Source organism: Saccopteryx leptura, chromosome 5, assembly GCF_036850995.1.
Source record: "Saccopteryx leptura isolate mSacLep1 chromosome 5, mSacLep1_pri_phased_curated, whole genome shotgun sequence".
NCBI lineage: Eukaryota > Metazoa > Chordata > Mammalia > Chiroptera > Emballonuridae > Saccopteryx > Saccopteryx leptura.
In genome coordinates this window covers 76,635,850-76,658,611 of record NC_089507.1, presented here as the reverse complement: position 1 = coordinate 76,658,611, position 22,762 = coordinate 76,635,850, and the positions used below count along the sequence as shown (strand labels likewise).

The window sequence follows — 22,762 nt, the reverse complement described above, 5'->3', positions numbered from 1 at the left end:
ATTCTTTCAAGGATAGTTCAAATGAGCTTTAGACCTATAATGAGAAGTGTTGTTTTTTTAATTGTATTTTTAATTAATTAATAGAGCCAGAAAGATAAGTGGGCAAAAAATAACAAGCTTATTAAAAGGCATTATTGTTTTACATTGATTTTCTGGGACTAGGGCAGAAAGCTTTGAATATCATTCAGGGTCCAACAAATACATGTGTTATAAAATATTAATAAAACAAACATCTGTGCATACCACCCATCTCAAAAATAGAACATTATATAGCTCTTGAAAGCTATGTAAACAAATTTCCACTTTTTTCCATAGAAAACACTGTTATGATTTTGATGTTTATAGTTTTTGTCATTTCCTTTCTTCTCACTATAGTTTTGCTATACATATTATTACCTATATATATTATTTAGTTTTAGTGTAAATAATACCACACTATGTGAATTCTTCTGTGACTTCTTTACTATCAAAATTTATATTTGTGAGATTCATCCATTTTGAGATATGTATTCCATTGTATAAATATATCACAATGTATTATTGAGCCAGTATGTTTGATTAATAAATAACTTAAACCAACTGAATGCAACCAAGGACAAAAGGAATGTAAGAATGGATATTAAAAAAAGAAGCTATAGCCCTAGCTGGTTGGCTCAGTGGTAGAGCGTCGGCCTGGTGTGCAGGAGTCCTGGGTTCGATTCCCGGCCAGGGCACACAGGAGAAGCGCCCATCTGCTTCTTCACCTCTCCCCATCTCCTTCCTCTCTGTCTCTCTCTTTCCCTCCCGCAGCCAAGGCTCCATTGGAGCAAAGTTGGCCCGGGCACTGAGGATGGCTCTATGGCCTCTGCTTCAGGTGCTAGAATGGCTCTGGTTGCAACAAAGCAATGCCCCAGGTGGGCAGAGCATCGCCCCCTGGTGGGCATGTCGGGTGGATCCCAGTTGGGCACATGCGGGAGTCTGTCTGACTGCCTCCCTGTTTCCAACTTCAGAAAAATACAAAAAAAAAAAAAAAAAAAAAGAAAAAAAAAAGAAGCTATAAGTACAAATTTTGGCCTTTAATCTGTTGCTAAAATGAGGAGTATAGTTGTTATCCATAGTTCATTTTGTCTTATCATGTATCCATTATGTGTATATATAGCCAATTATATTTTTCCTCCTTTTTTCTTTCTCTCTATTGTTTTTATGATATGGTTGGTAATGGTTAACTTTAAAAACTAGCCTATATGGAATACAGTATCCATATGTAATTGTGAAATAAATGAATGAAGGAATAATCTGTGAAAAGTCACTAAGCATCTGAGAGTCACCCTACTTGCAAATCAACTTGCCAAAGTTTCACTGATGCTGATACAGGAAATAATACTCCCAGGTCAAAGAGGAGGGACATCAATGGCAGTAGCCAGAGAATCCACATTTTGGATGCTGGTACCCTGAGCCCCAATTTCTACAGGGCAATTCAAAAAGGGCCAGATCACAACTGCACATGCAATGGTTTGTGTTCCAAGAAAAGAACCTGAATCATTTATAATGAGCAAAAAGCATATCCATTCTTTGCTCTAAAAGAGAACCTATCTTTGTCTTCCAAGGCTGTTCACTATATAAACATTCTTGAAAAAAAATAGACATTAACGGTTAGAACTATCATGCTAAATTCTGAGCTCTACTCATGGCATACAGTAGAGGTGTTTCGGTGTCTCTGAGTAAGTATGAGTTACTAATGTATACTTACTTGGGTGCCAGTGGTATATCTATATCCACTATGAACCTCTTTCCCCCTGAAGACATCAAAACCACTTTAACCTAGTAATGTCATTTATAGTAAAAGATGCAGTCCAGAATCTTATGTTGTCTTGGTTTGTGTCTCTTTAGTTTCTTTTAATCTGAAACTTTCCTCAGTCTTTTCCTTGACTTTCATGGCTTGCCCACTTTTGAATATTATGGGCAGTTATTTTGTAGAATATCCTAATTTTTTTTAAAAGAGTCTTTTCTCATTATTAAATTTAGGTATTTGTGGCAGAATCATGACAGAAGTGACATTATAATTTTCTGAGTGGATAAGAAGTGAAGGTTTAGGGAAGAGGAAGAGGCAAGCATTAGTTTTATAAAGTATGATGGGTAGAGAATGTATTCCCTGAGACAGAAGTTCAAGGTAAACTTCTACCCATAGAGTTTCTGAGATCTACTTGGGACTTCTCTAATTACTAAAATTGTAACCTTGGGTAAAATATTTGACCTATTTGGGAAATACTTTATAAAATAGCAACTAATTAAGTTCTCAAAGACTTTAATAAGGTAATAAGTGTTCTTATAGACAATATTAAACATGACATTTTTGTATAGGTAAAAAAAAGCCCCACATTAATGTCATAAATTATATTAAATCTTGTTTGTTAAAACAGTAACAACTATAGCCAATATATATATTGCCTTCTTAAAAAATTAAGAATTGAACATAAAATATTTAATTTTTTCTGCATACACATGCATGAAAAACAAGCTTATATTTACTTGTCTGATTTACTCATATAAGAGCAGATACACAGAGCTAAAATTTTTTTGACCAGGGACATAAAATAGTTTTTATCTTCTCTTCTTTCAAATGAGAAGGGCTTATATATACACAAACTGAAGATGACCACACCCTTGTTCTTATAATGCTTAAGTTGCACTCAAACCTCTGTTTGTTTGTTTTTATAAAAAGTAAGTTTTATTAACAAAATGAGCTCACACTATAAAATACGGATACATGCGTTCAATTCACTAATTTTGGGGGATTGTCTGTCTTATTAAGTGCAGCACTATAGAACTAAGTCACTAGTTCCCTTGCCTGAGGCCTGTGAAACAATGAAAAACAAACACTGGCCACTCAGGACAACATGTGTACCTCCCCTTGCACTACTAACCTCTTCGAAAACTGTTTCTGTCACCCTTATTGTTACTCAGCTTGCTGTCTACCATCCTGGCTACCTGGGAGAGCCAGACTTGGCAGGAAAATGAGTCTGAAGCTTAAAGCAAAATTTCTTGCCTGAAATATTTTTCTTTTTTTTTTTTTTTGTATTTTCTCTGAAGCTGGAAACGGGGAGAGACAGTCAGACAGACTCCCGCATGCGCCCGACCGGGATCCACCCGGCACGCCCACCAGGGGCGACACTCTGCCCACCAGGGGGCGATGCTCTGCCCCTCCGGGGCGTCGCTCTGCTGCGACCAGAGCCACTCTAGCGCCTGGGGCAGGGGCCAAGGAGCCATCCCCAGCGCCTGGGCCATCTTTGCTCCAATGGAGCCTTGGCTGCGGGAGGGGAAGAGAGAGACAGAGAGGAAGGAGGGGGGGTGTGGAGAAGCAAATGGGCGCTTCTCCTATGTGCCCTGGCCGAGAATCGAACCCGGGTCCCCCGCACGTTAGGCCGACGCTCTACCGCTGAGCCAACCGGCCAGGACCTCTTGCCTGAAACATTGATAGACATCCAGATCAGGAGATGCTGCTATCACTCCTGATAATGTTCCTCAAAAACCTCTTTCCCTTAGGCCAGAGAAGACCACAGAGGCAGGGCTAAACTTTTGTGCCCTTCCGCAGTTGACCAGCGCTGGGCAGCCAGAGTGTGAAGGACGAGGATATCAGGGAAGTAGAAATGGCTCAGGTGTGCCATTTAGAACTTTTGTAGGTATTTGAGAACGAGGTCCCGCAGTTGTACCCTGAGCACCTTATCATTGTTACAAGTGATATGGGTTGAGTCTTCCTCAATCTGGATGAGTGTCTCAGTTCTTGGAACAGGACTATATGGCCCTCAGCTGTGTCTTCCACTGTAATGACACGGAAGCCAAGCTTCTCCAGCTGTTCTCCAGCTGTTCTACTGGGATGGAATCACTCAGCAAGGGCTTCAAAACTCTGCAGTCTGGGATGTCATCGCTCTCCCACTTTCTCTTCTTACCAAATGTGTGCTGGGCAGGCCTGGGTGGTGGTGGAGGTGCTGAAGAAGGTGGTTGTTCTCTTTAGTGTGCAGCATGGCCAAAATAGTTCCCAAGGAAATACCAGGCTTAATCTTCATGGGCACCAGTGAATCTGCCAGCTCCAGCATGATTTCGATCTTACACTGCTGCTTGAATGGCAAGGTGATGACCTCAGTCCTCAGACAGGACACAGGCAGTGGCTGGCAGTTGATCATGACATGGGACTGTGCTGGGAGAGGCTGTATGTATTGTTCAGGACAGACCACATGCAGGGGCTGCACTTCTTTGAGCAGCTTTGACACTTGGATGAAATTCAGTAGTGTATCAAAAGGACAGTAAATGCATTTCAGGGCCAAAGGGCGGTAAGAAGCCAGTGCTTCCAGGTATGAGAAGTCAGGTTCAGTGACTATGACAGTGTTAAGACTGGATTTTCCCCAGAGCTCCAAGAAAGAGCCACGTCTCCGTACTGGGGAAGGGTGACCAGTGAACACCACCCACGGCTGTTTGAATGAAACTACTGCTGGAGTCACATGGATGCTGGAGTAGTGCTTTAGCTTGCTGGTCTGAATGAACTCTGCATGAGGAAAAGGTGGTCTGGGAGATACACCGTAGTCTGTTGTGACAAGCCACTCTGCAACCATCTGGGAAGATTCAAGTGAACTGTTAGCCACGGAGAAGATGAAGTAAAAAGGAATGTTAGAGAGGCTGGCTGAGTCAATGTATTGGTATAGGCAGTGCAGGAGGTCATTGATCACCCCTGTGTAGCAGGGAACCAAAACATTTCCTCCATTCTGAACTGTCAGCACCAGTTTGCTGAAGAACTCTCCCAACATACCCTGTGGGTTTGCATTGAGAATCTGGGTATGTCTGCTCAGGATGAGAACGTCGCTGTTTTTGAGAGATGGTTGGCTGTGGGTTTGTGGTAAGCAAGAAAGATCCAGAGACATAAAACTTTTTCATGATGAAATTGAATAATCCAGTGGAAGCTTTCAAGGGCATAGTCAGAGCTCAGAGGAGTCACCAGGACAACACCAAAAAGCTCAATTTTCTGAGACTATCTCACCAGCTGTGTTTTACTAAGGGCAGAGTTTATCTCTTGCATTGTATGGTGTCTTTCTCCAGGTTGATACTTCCACCGCATCCTGGAGAGGAGGTAGCAGCAGCTGCTGAATATTCTTGTTCTTCCACAAGGAGGCAGGTTGATCCTGGGACACTCTTTCAGTAAAATTCACCAGCTCTTTCATGAGAAGAAGAGAAGAAGCCTGCCAATCTGTGGCACACACCATGCCTGTGAAACTGGCTGCTCTGTGATATAGGGCAGCGCCACCAGGCAGTGATACTTAGAGATGAGGGAGGGCCACGTGTACTTTAGCTAGATCTAATAGCTCGGTCTCTGGTAAGCAGAATTCAGGCACACAATCCACACAAATACGTGACCCATGCGCTCCTTTAGCTTCTTGCCCAAGAAAACATTTCCATCCTTTAGAAACCAACCAGGAAAATTAGACAGTCTGGAACTTTGAAAAAGGAAAAAAAATAGAGGGTAGAAGTCATGTCTAGCCCACAGTCCAACATAATGGTGCTTGATTTGAATCTGAGCACATTGCCTGGTAAGATTGGGTGCCCGGACAGGCAACACGGTTTCATATTGGACTTCTGGTTGTTCGAAACCAGTCACTGGATTCCACAAACCCAGAAAGCATGTTTCAGTTCAAGCTCTGACACTTGCCCCAAGCCTCTGTTTTATGGACAGTTGAAATGTCTCCACTATGTGAAAATAGGCTAATCCAGGATTTCCTAGCAACAGTGCTCTGGATATAGCATGATAATAATGTTGGGGCAGAAACTGTCAACTCTCATAACACCTCCTGAGGGGTGGATAAAGCAGTATTTAATCGTCTGAAAGTCCTACAAGGCTAAAGCACTTTTAGAGATCAGTGAAAATGAGTCACATATATTTTTTAAATGTATTTGAAGGAAATGGTTTGAACTTTCATAGAAAATATATAGGTCTGAGTAAAATTCTCAACCACTTAAACATTGCTTCTCAAAACAAAAACAAAAACAAAAATCCCCCAAACTAAAATACACGAAAATCACCTTGGGTGGAAATATCACATCAGATTATATTAACTCATAAAGACAGGATTTTGAGTTATCACCTATTCTCTGCAGCTCTACAGTGTGCTCATTGCTGGCAGATGGTAAAGCAATTTACGTCCTTTAGAGATATCCAGGGAAGGAAATTCTATAATGCCTCCAGGAATTCATTTTGTACTTTACAACCCTTGCTGTCAGGAAACTATTCTTCATGTTCAACCTAAATCCCACAAGCCAAAGTTGAGACCCATTTCCTTTGGTTTTGTCCTCAGTGGACATGAAAATGGCTGGTCACAATCTGCATAATATTCCTTTATAAATTAGAAGGTTGAGGTCTTCTCTTCTACTGGATAATGATCCCATTCATTTAAACTGTCCTCTTTCCACCTATTTGCAAAACCCTTAATCATTTTAATTCATGCCTGTGAATTCTGAGTATTTCATGTCTGTCATAAATTGTGTACAAGACACTTTAATATTTATACCAGAGCTGAGAGCAATTCTTTTCTCTTTACAACTATGTCCTTAAAACCCTAATATCATAGGTACTATTAAATAATATCATGAGTTTCTAATAGGTTATTATTGGTGTTCTTTGTGATTACTGTGTTCTCTTTAACTAAACCACACATTTTTTTAAGCCACACATTATTAAATGTAATTAGTATATTTTTTTCTTCTTCTGTATTTGGATCACTTTATGAACATGAATCTTTCTCTTTTTAATTGTTCAATGACAGCTTACATTCACTATTATTTTGTATTAGTTTTAGGCGTGCAGCATAGTGGTTTAAAGTCATATACTTTACAAAGTGTTTCTTCCAGTATTTCCAGTACCCACCTGGCATCATACACAGTTATTACAATATTATTGACTATATTTCCTATACTGTACTTTACATCCCCATGACTGTTTTGTGACTGCCAATGAATATTTCAACTAAATTATATATTTTTTCTGACTAAGACAAAATATCTGATGATACAGGCAACCATTCTAATTTGAAATAACCTATGATTTTTAAGTTATATGCTTTATATTCCAATGTGATTATCAAATAAAATATGAAAAAATATGAAAATTTAACATAAACTCTATAAAATGTTTGGCTGATAGGTCAGTGATATGTTTGAGGATTGTTTTTCTTTTTCCTCTGGAAAAATATTTTCATTGAATGATGACATTAGTTAGGCAATCTGTTTGGGGTGCTGATCTGTATTGCTGCTGCCCTGAGTTCATTCTTCAAGCATCGTTATCTTTGCTTGTTGTAGTGACTGGAAAAGACCCACTCTGAGCTTGTGCCCTTTGGCCATAGTATATGCTGGCTTGTTCTGCAGCATTTTATCAGAATATTTCACTCCTTTGTGTGCCACCAAACTGTGGCTATGAGCCACAAAATTCTTACCATAACCACAAAAAGCAGTATGTGCTGAAAACTCACTTAGAGTCTGACTAGAAACTGACTGGAGTGATACTCATGCTGATTGTATTTTTCTAGGGTCATGATTTCCATTCCTGAAGGGATCCTATTCGGTCAAGATAAATTATATCTATTCTAACCTGTTCTGACATTCTACAAGGAAGTTAGACTGGTCCTACAGACTATGTTTTCACAAAGCCATGATGCTTATTATTCTGTTATTTTCAAAGGATTTGCCAAATGATTTTCTAATGATTAAATTTAACTATTTGGAGGGAAAAGTTGTTGAACTTGTAAGCCTACCATTTCTAAGGGGCATTTGGAAGGAAGAGAGAGGCATTAACTCTTATGCTTATAATTTCTAAAACACTTGTTTCTTAAAACAAACAAACAAAAAGACAGACAAATGCATTTGCTCTTACTAACGGAATTTATATTACCAAAGAAATACTAAATTTGTCATTTAAAAAACTAAAGTACTGAGTCAATTCTTAATTTGGTTTTCAAAAAATATATATTGCCACATAGTATGAAACTTTCCAGGGTAGTTCATTATTTTTCAAAAGCAGACTTACAGAGAATATTACATTTTAAGTTGGTTGTAAATTAGGTAATAGTTCCTCATTGCTCTGAGTTGAAAAATACTCTGTATCTTTTAGTGTTCATTCAGAACCAACTTTCAAGCCTGGCTGATAGTTCAGTTTATTAGAGTGTCATCCCTATACACCAAGTTTGCAGGTTTGATCCCTGGTCAGGGCACATAAAGGAATCAACTAAGGAATGCATAAATAATTGGAACAACAAATCAATGTCTCTCTCACTCTCTCTCTAAAAAATCAATTAAAATACACACTACATTTCACAAAATGACTTAAAAGTTTCAAATTTAACACTGTTGAATTAAAAATGAAAATATAATTTGAAGTAAAAAGGTTTTCATTTAGATGTATCTCATTTGAACTTATATAGTTTCCTTATGAAACTAGAAATTATTCACATCAATGGTGTTAGAATTGTCTGTTTGTGTATCCCCTGAAGGACTTTTATTCATTTACTTAAGAAATAGTTTTGGCCCTGGCCGGTTGGCTCAGTGGTAGAGCGACGGCCTGGCGTGCAGAAGTCCCGGGTTCGGTTCCCGGCCAGGGCGCACAGGAGAAGCGCCGATCTGCTTCTCCACCCCTCCCCCTCTCCTTCCTCTCTGTCTCTCTCTTCCCCTCCCGCAGCCGAGGCTCCATTGGAGCAAAGATGGCCCGGGCACTGGGGATGGCTCCTTGGCCTCTGCCCCAGGCGCTAGAGTGGCTCTGGTCGCAAAAGAGCGACCCCGGAGGGGCAGAGCATCGCCCCCTGGTGGGCAGAGCATCGCCCCTGGTGGGCGTGCCGGGTGGATCCCGGTCGGGCGCATGCGGGAGTCTGTCTGACTGTCTCTCCCCGTTTCCAGCTTCAGAAAAATACAAAAAAAAAAAAAGAAAAAAAAAAGAAGAAATAGTTTTTAAGCACCTTCCATGCACTGGTGTATTCTGCATTCTTCAGATACATCAGTAAATAAAATAAGCCAAGATTCTCAAGCAATGTACCATCTAGAAACAGAAAATAAGCATAATAACTAAATTAAATAATATGTTTGAAGGTGACATGTGCCATGGAAAAAAAATAGAAGAGAAAAAGGGAAGCCAGTAATACAAATGTAGAAAGAAAGAATTAGAGAGTTTGTAGTATTAATAAGACTTGAGCAGCCTGACCAGGCAGTGGTACAGTGGATAGAGCATTGGCTTGAGTCACAGAGGACCCGGTTCAAAACCCTGAGATCACCGGCTTGAACATGGATGGGCTTATCTGGCTCAAGTACTGGCTCACCAGCTTGAGCATGAGATCATAGACATGACTCCATGGTCACTGGCTTGAGCAAGGGGTCACTAGCTCAGCTGGAGCCTGCTGGTCAAGGCACATATGAAAAGCAATCAATGAACAACTAAGGTAATACAACAAAGAACTGATGCTTCTCATTTCTTTCCCTTCCTGTCTGTTTGTTCCTATCTGTCCCTGTCTCTACTGCTTAAAAGAAAAAAAAAAGACTTGAGCAATGTCTTAAAAGAAGGGAGAAGATGGCGAAGTAGGGGAAGACCATTCCAAATGAAGGGAACAGCCTATGCAAAGATTCTAATATGAAAACTTGTCAGTCATGCTCATGGAGGCCAATGTTTCAAAAGTATGGTAAGGGGTTTCAGTGAGGATTTGTAGAATAGGAATTCAGAGAGGCAATGGGGGGTCAGGTCCTGAAGAACCTGACAGCCATTAAAAGGACTTTGGTTTTAACTCTGAGTAAGATGACAGGAGAGGGCACTAGAGGATTTAAAGCAGAGAAATAACATGGTCTGAACTACATTTTTGAAGGATCATTCTTGTTACTTGATTGAGACTAGATAGTATGGCAGTAAAAACAGAATTAGGAAGATCTCTACAGAGGACATTGAATAATTCAAATGAAAAATGACGGTGTCTCAGAATAGGCTAAGTGATCTGATTATAGATATTTTTCAAAGTGAGACACAAAATTTCTAGATGCATTGGATATGCAACATGAAAGAAAGAAAAGTAAAGAATGACTCAGGACTTAACTTATGATGTAAATATATATACATATATATGTAAGTATCTATAAATTAAAATTTTATAGATAACCTATATTTATAAGCCATTAAGTTGAATGAGATTACAAAGGGAGTGAATACTGAGAATGGTGGAGGATTAAGGACTGAGCCATGTGGTAGACCAATGTTTTGAGGTCAGGATAAAGGGAAATTAAAAACAAAGGAGACTGAGAAAGAGAGACTGGTGAGGAAAGGGAAAGACCAAGAGTGAAAAATTTTATATGAATATTTACATTAAGAAGAAAAGACTAATCAATGATATTAAATCCTGCTGATAGACTTCTGGTCAAGATGGCAGCATAGCTAAATGCAGTACTTGCATACTCCCAAGACCATATCAAAATTACAACTAACTACAGAAGAACCAGGCTCTGGCCAGGTGGCTCAGTGCGTAAAGTGTTGTCCTAGCAGGCTGAGACTGCAGGTTTGATTCCTGGTCAGGGCACATATGAGAAGCAACCAATGAGTGCACAACTACATGGAACAACTAAGCGGAACAAGTTAAAGCTTCTCTCTCTCTCTGTTCCTTCCCCCTCCCTCTTCTTCTCTCTCTCACAAATCAATGGAAACATTTAAGAGAGAGAGAGAAACTACTGAACAACTATCATGCAGAACCTCCTGAAATTTGGCTGTATGGAAGTCCTACAACTAAGGAATTAAAAAAGAAGCCACAGGCCCTGGCCGGTTTGCTCAGCAGTAGAGCGTCGGCTTGGCGTGCGGGGGACCCGGGTTCGATTCCCGACCAGGGCACATAGGAGAAGCGCCCATTTGCTTCTCCACCCCCCCTCCTTCCTCTCTGTCTCTCTCTTCCCCTCCCGCAGCCAAGGCTCCATTGGAGCAAAGATGGCCCGGGCGCTGGGGATGGCTCCTTGGCCTCTGCCCCAGGCGCTAGAGTGGCTCTGGTCTAGGCAGAGCGACGCCCCGGAGGGGCAGAGCATCGCCCCCTGGTGGGCGTGCACATGCGGGAGTCTGTCTGACTGTCTCTCCCCGTTTCCAGCTTCAGAAAAATACAAAAAAAAAAAAAAAAAAAAAAAAAGAAGAAGCCACATCGAGACTGGTAGAAGGGAAGGAAATGCAGGACAGGCTGGTCTCAAACCTACCTGTGATGGTTTCAAATCAGGAGGGATATCTCAGCTGAGAAGTTTCCCCCTGAGGAGTGAGGGATCCCAGCCAGGCCACCCGGCCCAAAGTTCCAGTGCCAGGAAGAGAAGTCCCCATTACTTCTGGCTGTAAAAACTAGTAGGAATTGTGGCTGAGTGAGATAGAGAGTAGTGGAGTCCCAGGCAGTCATCTTAAAGGGACCAACCACGCACAGATTTACTAGGACCCATTCCCTCTGAGTTTAGCCTTTGGGCAGTGTAGAGTCAATGTTGGACATGGTCCTTCCCTGTCTGCAGCCGTTTGGCACTGTGGCCATGGATACTGGCTGAAGGCCATGAGATAGAGGGTAGTAAAACAGTAATTAAGGTTTTACTAAGAACAATGGAACTGAGTCACCAGATATGTATCAAGGAGGGACCACACAGAATGGCACATACCCATCCCCCTATGCCCCTGCTCACCTGCTTGCTTGCCTGTAGAGAAAATGTTTTGCTTGAGTAACCACCCAGGGCTTAGCTATTTAAACTACAGCCCCACCCAGCAGGGCACAGAACTTTCTCTGACCAGCTGCCATTGGTGCTGCACAACACCAGGTACATATTCCGGGTCGGGATGTCCTGCGTTACTGGCCGCAGCTTGAAAGGAAGTAGGGACATACAGGGAGGAACTGGATTGTCAGGCATGAAGGCAAAAGCTGGGGGTCCAGCTTTCTGCCAGACAAAAGTGCTGGTAGAGGCCATTGTTCCTTTTCTGAGACCCTCCCCTATAGAGTCAGCAGGTGGGCGCCATATCTGAGTTTCCATCAAGCTGGCTCGTATGTTTGCTCCACCCAGGTGATTCCCTGAGATCCCACCCCACCCAACTTGGGGGCCCACGCAAGTCATTTTCAGTGGCTTTTCCATACAAATGGCCTGTTTTGGCTTATGCTTTGGACTTTGCTAGAATATCTCAAACAAGAAGCATCTGGCTTCTGCATACTCCATACCTCTTGCTAAGTGGTCCCAAGCTTGGCACTAGCGGCAGCCGGCCTTGGTTCATAGCTTGGTCTTTCCTGGGAATCTCTAAGCCTAACACAAATAGCAGCCATCTGCACATTGCTCTGTAGCTGGTGCTGGGTGGTCCCAGGCAGGGCACAGGCAGTGGCTGACCTTTCACCTCTCAGGAAGTCCCAGAGCCAGTGCACCAAGTGGACAGCTTTAGACCATGCCAGAGTGCAACCCTCCATGAGTGACAGGCTCAACGGGCAGGTGGACTCGGTGAGCATCAAAGCCCCAATGAAGCAAGTCCTGCGCCGTTGAGTCAATACATGCACAGCAGCTCTTCCACTACAGTTGCAGCTTGTCTTCACAGCTGATTGGCCTGGTAAGTTCCTCCCAGTGATGCCAACAGAAATCAAGGTACAACTACAACAGGACAGGGCACACAACCCACACAGGGGCGTACCTGGAGCCCCCAGTTTGGGTGACTGGGGCAGCTGTGCCACTGGGCCCTACAGGACACTTACCACACAAGGCCACTCTCCCAAGTCTGGGAGATGTATCAGCTCTATGTAATACACAGAAACAAATACAGGGAAGTGGCCAAAATGCAGAAACAAAGAAGCATATCCCAAATGAAAGAAAAGAAGAACTCTTCAGAAAAGGAATTAAACAGAACAGAGGCAAGCAAACTACCAGATACCGAGTTCAAACAACAGTTATAAGGATGCTCAAGGAACTGAGTGAGGACATAAAAAGCATTAAAAAGAGCCAATCAGAAATGAAGGGTACACTAACTGAAATGAAGAATAATATACAGGAAATCAACTATAGAGTAAAACATCAAGACGAGAATCCAATCAGTGATTTGAAATACAAGCAAGCAAAAAACACCCAATCAGAACAATAAAAAGAAAAAAGAATTTAAAAAATGATGATAGTGTAAAGAGTCTCTGAGACAGCTTCAGGTGTACCAACATTCATATCATGGGGGTGCTGGAAGGAAAGACAGAAAGAAATTGAAAACCTATTTGAAAAAAATAATGACAGGAAACTTCCTTAACCAGATGAGGGAAATAGACATACAAATCCAGAAAGCCCAGAGTCCTAAACAAGATAAACCCAAAGAGGCCCACACCAGGACACCTCATAATTAAAATGCAAAAGATTAAACACAAAGAGAGACTCTTTAAAGCAGTAATAGAAAGGCAATTAGCTATTTTCAAGGGAGCTCCCACAAGACTGTCAGCTGATTTCTCAACAGAAACTTTGCAGGCCAGAACGGAGTAGCAAGAAATATTCAAAGTGATGAAAAGCAAGGACCTATAACTAAAATTACTCTACCCAGCAAAGCTGTCATTTAGAATCGGACATCATGTCTCAGCGTTTTGGCTAAGATCAAGAGAAAAATTGAAGGACAGATAAAAAGCTTCCTACACAAGAAAAGCTAAGGGACTTCATCACCCAACCAGTATTATATGAAATCTTAAAGGGTCTTCTTTGAAAAGAAGAAGAAAATATAAAGATAAAAAATACGAATAGCAAAATGGTAATAAATACACATCTATCAACAATTGAATCTAAAAAACAAAATAAATGAACAAGCAGAACAGAAACAGGCTCACAGATACAGAGAACATTTTGGTGGTTGTGAGATGGGAGCGGGGTTGGGGGGATAGGTGATAGGGTGAAGGGATTAAGGAGTACAAGTTAGTAGTTGTTTCATGGGGATGCATGTAAAATACAGCACAGGGAAAATAGCCAATAATATTCTAATGACTGTGTGTGGTGTCAGATGGGTACAAGAACTTATCAGGATGATCACTTAGTAAGTTATATAATGTCTAATTACTGGGTTGCACATGTGAAACTAAAAAGGCAAAACTTACTGCTTATATAAAACTTATACCATAATTTTTCAATTAAAACAAATGTCCTCAACAAAGCAGCAACACTTTTTAAAAATCAAACTTTAAATTATATATCTGAATAAATGCTATGAAGAAAAGGTTTAGTATTTCTTTAATATTGAGATATATTTTACATATGGTAAAGTATATCACTTGAAGAGTTTTGATCTGTGTAGCTATAACCTAAATGAAAGCATAGAATATTTGCATCATCCCTAAAATCTCCTCATGTCCCTTTCCAGGCAATAGCTTGCCCAGACTTTCAAGCCAAACAAACACTGTTCTGATTCCTATCACTACATTTTAGTTTTGCTTGTTCTTAAAATTTTTTCTAGATAGAACCATACAGTAAGCATGTCTAGTTTATTTTACTCAGCATAGTGCTTTTAAGATTTATCCGTGCTATTGTGTGTATCTGTATATTACTGAATAGTATTCTATTGAAAAAAATAAACCATAATTTGTTTTAAAAATCTAAAAAATAAATCTTATTGAGAGATCAAATGAGATGAAACAGAATTGATCATTGGATTTAGTGACTGTGAAAGTCATTAATAAACTCTACAATAAACTTCTAATATAATGATGGGTGAAAGCCTACTTTTCAGCACATAATGGATTAAAGAGAATGAGAGGAGTCAGAGAAAGCATATACAGACAATTCTCTTGAGTTTTATTAGAAATGAGAGCAAAAAGGAGTTTCAGAGTAAGTGAGGTTAAAAGAGGGTAACTTAATAAAGAGGGTATCCTATATTTAAGATAGGAAAAATAACAGCATGTTTAGATATTGATAGGAAATATTTGGTAGAGAGTAAAATATTGATGATGTCGGAAGGGGTAGAATTGCTGTTTTCAGTGCTTGAGTAGGAAGAGAGAAGATGGGATCTTCACCAAGTAGAGAAATTGCTTTCTACTATAGCATGTTAGTTGTCTATACTAACAGCTGGGAAAGCAGAGTATGTTGTTATATTTATTGGTAAGCAGATATCTGTGGTGATGGGAGACAATGGAAATGACAAGGTCTGGTTCATAATCCTAGAAGTTAATGACTGAGGAAGGGTGGAGCATAGGATCTTTGAAGAAGAGTTCAAGAAACTGAATTTACTGACTATATGAATAAGGTGACCAACTTTTTTACAATGAAAAGGACAATAAATTGAAGAAAACTATTGTAAATAAAAGAAATATTTTATTCCTCGCAACAATAATACACTATAATATGATAAATGCATAATAAAACATTTGTAATATTCTATATTATAATTATGCTTACATGCTTATTAATTTTTAATAATAATTGTAAGAAAAAAGTACTCATTTAGATACAAACATGTCACATCACACGCAATGGAGCGACTCTGCATTGATCGGATACGGACATTTACAGATTAGTCTTCCAATATCAGAAAAAGGAGGACACTTTTCAAGGGAGGATGGAGCTTACAAAAGAAGGACTATCCTCCCTAAAGGAGGACGATTGGTCACCTTAATATAAAATAAGGTGCTGTCACCTTTGGTATGCATTATTGATGTTCTTTGCTTTGGTCTCATTTCACTCTCCCACAGATGAAATATATGTTTTGTTGCTTATTATTAGGGGAGAGAAAAAGAAATGATCATTAAACAAAAATAGTCATCATTCTTGCTACCCCTACTCTACATCTAAATTCAGAACACTCCAACATGGGCCAAACACCCCATTTTCATCACCATGCACAGAAATATGTATAAGACAGGGAAATATATAAAGTCCTAGATTAGATTTATGGTGCCTTGCTTAAGCAAGGCTTCAGCGACAGCAAATTTTGAGTTTTTCCTATTTTTGGCACTTTCAGAGATTTTTACACCCTGATACAATATACACAGTAAAATTCAGAATGGCTGAACTGTTCAGCTCACTTTTATACAGTGAAAGGGAAGGTGGGAGAGGAAAATTGGCATGACTCCTTGAGGATACTCTATTTTCAGGAAGATCAGTTTTAAGAAAAACATATGAAAGCTGAGAATAAGAAAAATTTATTCCCTTAAAACTTTCCGTGTTCACATCCTCCATGAAAAGCTTTTGTGTGCTCCAGTTCGTAAGTGCTGGTATTGATAGTTGAAAATTTAAAACAATCTGGTTCATTAATGTTCTGTTTGGAAAAAAACTGATCACAGCTCAACATATTCAAGATGAATGTTTAGGTCAATTAAAACAGAGAGCAAATAAAACAAACAAACCAAAAATTTGGAGCTCTCCAGAAAGGAAGGGGTATTCTTTTTCTAAATGAAAAACTGTGTTAGCCTTTAGAGAACATTTCCATTTAGTCTTCATTCTTGAACTTTTATGACTCTATATGGCCCTGGACTATAGATCTAGGGATAGCAATAAGCCCAGCAGTCAGAGCAGGACAGAACACCCCCCACAAAAAAAAACCCTGCCTCAACTGTAGTAGTTGACAACACAGATTTACTTTTGCAGAAAAGCCTGTATCCAGGGGTTTCAGCTGTCTTCAATTACAGTTCAAGCAAACACCAAGAAGGGTGTGAGCACAAACTCCAGCTGGCTGGTGGAGCCTACACCAGAGATTGAAGCAGGACTATTTAGAATCTGAGTTATACAGATGATACCATCAGGGAGGCTTATCCATGGGCAACTGGGCCTCTAGTCACCAAAACTAACCATCTGTAACTTAACTGAGAACTTACTTCTGTAGCTATTTAACCAAAATATGTTGATCTTAGAAAGAAAGGATAACAACTCTCACTGATAAAAGAACTCATTTAGAGGAGATGATTTGCTTCAGTTAAAGTAGAAATTTCTCGACATCACAGAACATATCTGCTCTAAGCCAGATAAACTCCTGCTCTGGTTGTGGTCTAGTAATGGGACTAATGCACATTCCACTTGAAAGTAACTGATGGGGATCAGATAGTGGCAACAGCCACTATGATTTCAGCAACATTTTGACATTTTACTATTTGTAAGAGCATTTACATAAATCTGAGAATCATTAATATGTGTATTTGCAAGAAATTTTATTTATTCTGAATATAGTTAGTATATAATATACATATGAACTCTTAGTTTCAAAACCTCCAATAAACTAGACTGAAAAGCCACTGTCTTTCCCATTTCTCATACAGGGGGTCCTCGGGTTACAACACAGTTCTGTTCCTACGGTAGTGACATAACCCGAATTTTGGTGTAAGTCGAAACACACCCTAGCTTAAGTCATTTACCTATCCTAACACAGTTGCAAAATCATAATCTAGAACATAAAAACACAACTAAGCCACAAAGAAAGGAAAAGGACATAAATATACTGTATTATACACTAGGAACAGAAAAATGAAAAAAATTAGTGAAAAAAAAATTCCTTACCTTTATTCCTGTGGTTGGCTTGCACACTGGAAGAGGCATTGCAAGGTGGGAGAGAGTGACCTATTGGGAGGAGGAAGCTGGAGAGGCAGAAGAACCTGCAAAAGGCGCTGGAGATACTGGGTCAGGTGAATCAGGATTGCCTAAGGAACATGCAGGAGACACTGTATTACAGGTGTTCCATCTCAAGAAGCAGCTGAGGTAGAGGCTACGAGATCTGTTGCAGGCCTCTCTACCTTCTGAAAGAACTGTTCAGGCTAGTCTGAAAGGTTGATGACTTCTTCTCTTCCAAAATCTGCCTATATAGCATTGCAAGGCATTCATAACAGCTAAAACACGTCTCAATTTTTTAAAGTTTTTATGGAAGTGAGCATACTAAACTTGAAACGTCATATGTCGAGACTGTCATAACCCGAGGACCCCCTGTATTATCTTACTTCAGGTAAGCCCATTCTCTAATGGTCAGTTTTGATGTATGTCATCTATCTTCACGAATCTGAAACTGGGGTTCCTGGGAGAATTTGGGAAAACCACCTCTTCATATCCTGAAATGTGGTAGTGAGCACATGGGCTCCTTCTAAACTCAGTCAGAAAGAGACAATGTGAAATTTATGAAAACATAATTAATTCTATGAAATGTTCCAGAACCTGTGTATTAAAAAGTGTTTTGTCAGGAGTGTGAAAGAAAATTGTAAAGATTACTCTGAAAATAAGTGCACTTTAAAAATCAGAACATAAATTTGTTTGTATAGCATGACATATAAAAATAGGTATTTTTTAGTTAAAGCTATAGTCTCGTAAAATGTTTTCCTTCATGGAAAAGAGCAAAGGTTATAAATAAAGTACTGAAGGGGGAAAATGATTACCAGCATTTTTTCATGTTAAAGCAAAGCACCACCAGAGAGCTATAAAAGTTCCTTTTGTTCTTATCCAAGCATTGGTAAGAATGTTCGTGATTGGAAAAATTCACTTCCAAATACTTTCGTGCATTTGTTTTGCCATATGTTTAAAACTCGGCTTCTAACTATCTCCCTGGATACACCAGTGCACTTACAACAGTGCTTATTTCCAAAGGAATCTTGGAGAAAAAAAAGAAAAATAACAGTAAACAAAAGACACGCATGTTTGTTTTTCAAGTGTAAACAGACTTAATTATCAAGGGCTTGGTTTATTCTCCCTTATCTAAAACCTCAGAATATTCTTAACTGTAAAAATTTAAAAGAATATTTAATCATGTGTATTAGCATTAAGACACAGAGGATAGTCCGTAAAGTATCTAAGCTTAATTTACAAATAGTGCTTACAAAGGAAAACCTCCCATAGAGTGCTAAGCAGATTCTCATTTCCTCCCTGCGGCTGATCTTAAGACACCTCTTCTTCCTTTCCCCCTTACCCACTGCTGCCCTCCACTAGCTCTTCATACCTATCCTCCCAGCACTATAGCAAGAGATGGGTGAGGGCAAAGCAAGAAGGGAAGACACTCTAACAGCTCCTCTTGTCCTCCTCTCCTTTCCACCACTGTGCTGGTCTGATCTGCAGGGTCTCCAGGGCTAGTCTGCCATACTCACCCAGAGTCTCCATTTGATCTTACTGCATAAATTCCACTATAACTTCAAAAGGGTGTGTGTGTATAACAATTCTGAATTTTCCTTTGAAACGTAAATGATCTTCCTTCTGCGGGACTGGGAGGAGAAAGTTTGAGAGAGATGTCTCTCTCAGACTGGCACCCAGCCACCGGCCTGCAGTCTGTTGGTAAGGTGACCAGTCGTCTTCCTTTAGGGAGGACAGTCCTTTTGTAAGTTCCATCCTCCCTTGAAAAGTGTCCTCCTACATGTCCTCCTTTTTGATATTGGAAGACTAATCTGTAAATGTCCGTATTCTATCAATGCAGAGTCGATCCTTTGCGTGTGATGTGACGTATTTGTATCTAAATGAGTACTTTTTTTCTTATAATTATTATTAAAAATTAATAGGCATGTAAGCATAATTACAATATAGAATATTACAAATGTTTTTAATATGCATTTATCATATTATAGTGCATTATTGTTGCAATGAATAAAATGTTTCTTTTATTTACAATATTGTTTTCTTTAATTTATTTTTCTCCTCCTTTTCATTGTAAAAAAGTTGGTCACCTTAATTATCGGGTTTTCCAAGACAGAGCTAGAAGAATGAATACTCAGGAGGTGTCAAGTGGGGATGGGACATAGTATTTCATCTCTGAAGCAGTTCATTGCTGGTAAATCCAGGAGACAGTTCTGGACCCTGAGCTGACTGATCTGATCTGCTGTGACCGGAAGCTAAAAGATGACCAGACACTTGACTTCTATGGCATTCAACCTGGGTTCACAGTCATGTTCTGCAGAAGGCCTGGCCCGACTCTGAACAGAACCAAAACCTGTGCACAAAGTGGCTGCCTGTGGGAGTTCCAGGTGCTGTACACGGCCTTGAACAGCAGCTCCCCCTACAGGAAGGAGGTCTTGAAAATGCTCAGCAATAAGGAATCTCTGGATCAGGTCATTGTGGCCACTCCAGGCCTTAGCAGTGACCCCATTGCTCTCAGGATTCCCCAGAACAAGGACCTTTTCTCTGTCTTCGCTGATCCCAGCATGCTTGATACATTGGTACTTGCCCACCCAGCCCAAGTCAATGCCATTGTCCTGGTTCTGCACTCGGTGGCAGCTGGCAGGCAGCATGCCACTACCGCTACCGTGGGTTGCCTCCTCTTCCAGGAGCAGTCCTCGAGCTCTTATGGGACATGCCCGGTGGCTTCTGTCTAAAGGGCTCTCTGAAGATGAGGCCGACTCTCACCCAAGGGCCAGGTCCATGCCTTCTAGCAGTACACCCAGCTCCTTCCCAGCCTCCCTGGGCTACAGTGGAGTTGCTGGGTCCCTGCCCATCACCCAGAGCAAGCTGGCCACTGCGCTGGTCCTGGCCAGCACTCCAGAGAGGAGCTCTCACATGCAGAATCCTGGCATCCAGGGCCATTTCTCAGGGACCTCACCAATGTCCTCCAGTGTCCAGGGACGCCCATTACCAATGATCTCTCAGTCAGGCCCTACAGCATGAGCATGCTCTGTAGGCCTCAGGGCGGCCCCACCTTCCAGCTGCAGCAGTCTGGTGACCTGGGCATTCAGGATGTTGAGCAGAGCCGTTGGGCCCTATAGGCCACTGGGAGGTGAGGAGAAAAGCCATCCAAGTGGCTTTGGAGCTCATCTTTGCTAGAGGCACCCCATGAACTCCCTGCTCCTTCTGAACCCCCAACAAATTGCCAAGGCAGCTGCCCATGGGAGGCACTTGTGAAAGTGCCCAGTCTCTTCCCTCCCTAATACATCTGACCGGCAACCTCCAAAAAAAAAAAAAAAAAGTAAATGATCTTACTTCAATCCATTATGAGCAGCACCTAAAAAGCTCATATTATCACTACAGTGCTCTTATATTTCCTAATAGTGTCAGTAAATGCAAATAAATAAGAGGCAGAGAAGGGAGACTTCTTTACAAAAGAAAAAAAAGCTTGAGTGGAGAGATGACTTAAAATTTAAAAACTTGTGGATGAGTTAGAATAATTACTTTAGATAAAATAAGAAAGTGATATATTTATTTGGAGATTATTTCTTCCCTCTCTCCCTCTCTTCCATCTTTCCATGTCTTTTTTTTTCTTCATTCTTTCTCTTAACAAATATTTATAAAAATCTACTATAAACCAGGCACTGTACTCTGTTCTAGTATACAAAATTAGGAAGGAAAAAAATTCCATTCTCTATTGGTCAAGGCAAAATTTTCAATAGCTGAACACAATAATGCTTAATTTCTTCTTCTTCTTCTTCTTCTTCTTATTATTATTATTATTATTATTATTATTAATTTTAATTTATTGTGTTAACATGGATTCAAGTCTCCCATTCAGTATAACACCCTCATCTCCCAACCATGTGGCCCCCTTTACATCTCCTTTGTCCTCTTCTCCCTAACTCCCTCCCCCTGCCCTCTGGATTTGCTGTCTTGTTATCTATCTGTGTTATGTATATATAATTTCACTAATCCCTTCACCTTCTCTGATCCTATCCCTTCATCCCCGTTCCCTCTGACAGCTGTCCCTCTGCTCCCTGTGACCCTGCCTCTGCCTCTATTCCGTTCCTCAGTTCACCTTGTTCATTAGAGTACACATATAAGTGAAATCATATGATATTTTTCTTTCTCTGCTTGGTTTATTTTACTTAGCATAATAATCTCCCATCCATGCCACCTCAAAAGGTAAGATTTCCTTCTTTTTCATGGCTGCATACTATTCCATTGTGTATATATAACACTGCTGTTTAATCTACTTGTCCACTGACGGACACTTGGGCTGTTTCCAGATCTTGGCTATTGTAAACAATGCTACAATAAACATGGGGGTGCATATCTTCTTTTGAATCAATGTTTTGGGATTCTTAGGATATATTCCTAAAAGTAGGATAGCTTGGTCAAAAGGCGGTTCCATTTTTAATTTTTTGAGCAAATGCCATACCGTTTTCCACATTGGCTGCACAAGATTGCATTTCCACCAGCAGTGTAGGAGGGCTGCCTTTTCTCCACACCCTTGCCAGCACTTGTTGGGTGTTGATTTGTTCATGAGAGCCATTCTGACAGGTGTGAAGTGTTATTTCATAGTGGTTTTAATTTCCATTCCTCTGATGATTAGTGACATTGAACTTATTTTCATATGCCTATTGGCCATCTGTATATCCTCTTTGGAGAAGTGTCTGTTCAGTTCCTTTGCCCATTTTTTTTATTGGATTGTTTACCTTTTTGGTGTTAAGTTTTAGAAGTTCTTTATAACTTTGGGTTATTAACCGCTTATCAGACATATTGAGGAGTATGTTGTCCTATTATGTAGGTTGGCTTTTTATTTTGTTAATAGTGTCTTTTGGGGTGCAAAGCTTTTTAGTTTGATATAGTCCCATTTGTTTATTCTGTCCTTTATTTCACTTACCCTTGGAGATATATTGGCAAAAATATTGCTATGAGAGATATCAGAGTTTACTGCCTGTTTTCTTCCAAGATATTTATGGCTTCATGACTTACATTAATTTTTTATCCATTTTGGGTTTATTTTTGTGAATTGTGTAAGTTCGTGGTCTAGTTTCATTTTTTTGCGTTTATCTGTCCAATTTTCCCAAAACAATTTTTTAAAGAAACTGTCTTTACACTATTGCATACTCTTACCTTCTTTGTTAAATATCAATGACCATAAAAGTGTGGGTTTACTTCAGGCTTCTCTCTTATGTTCCATTGATCTGTTTGCCTGTTCTTA

The 22,762-nt window shown here is 40.2% G+C and overlaps 1 protein-coding gene, 1 non-coding gene and 2 pseudogenes across 2 annotated transcripts in view; 1 reads left to right on the top strand and 3 right to left on the bottom strand.

The window, feature by feature from the left end:
* PDLIM5 (PDZ and LIM domain 5) overlaps window positions 1–11,414 on the bottom strand; it is a 307,613-nt gene extending 296,199 nt beyond the window's left edge. Inside the window, exon 1 of the mRNA XM_066385696.1 lies at window positions 11,215–11,414. The gene's annotated coding sequence lies outside the window, so the exon portion shown is untranslated. The remainder of the gene's footprint in view (window positions 1–11,214) is intronic.
* On the bottom strand, window positions 3,360–3,435 carry TRNAV-AAC (transfer RNA valine (anticodon AAC)). The gene has a single exon. It is a non-coding gene; the product is annotated as a tRNA-Val (tRNA).
* On the bottom strand, window positions 3,645–5,592 carry LOC136406140 (integrator complex subunit 9-like; annotated as a pseudogene).
* Window positions 11,415–19,665: 8,251 nt separating the features above from the next.
* Window positions 19,666–20,704, top strand: LOC136405571 (ubiquitin-like protein 7 pseudogene; annotated as a pseudogene).
* The last annotated feature ends 2,058 nt before the right edge of the window (window positions 20,705–22,762 follow it).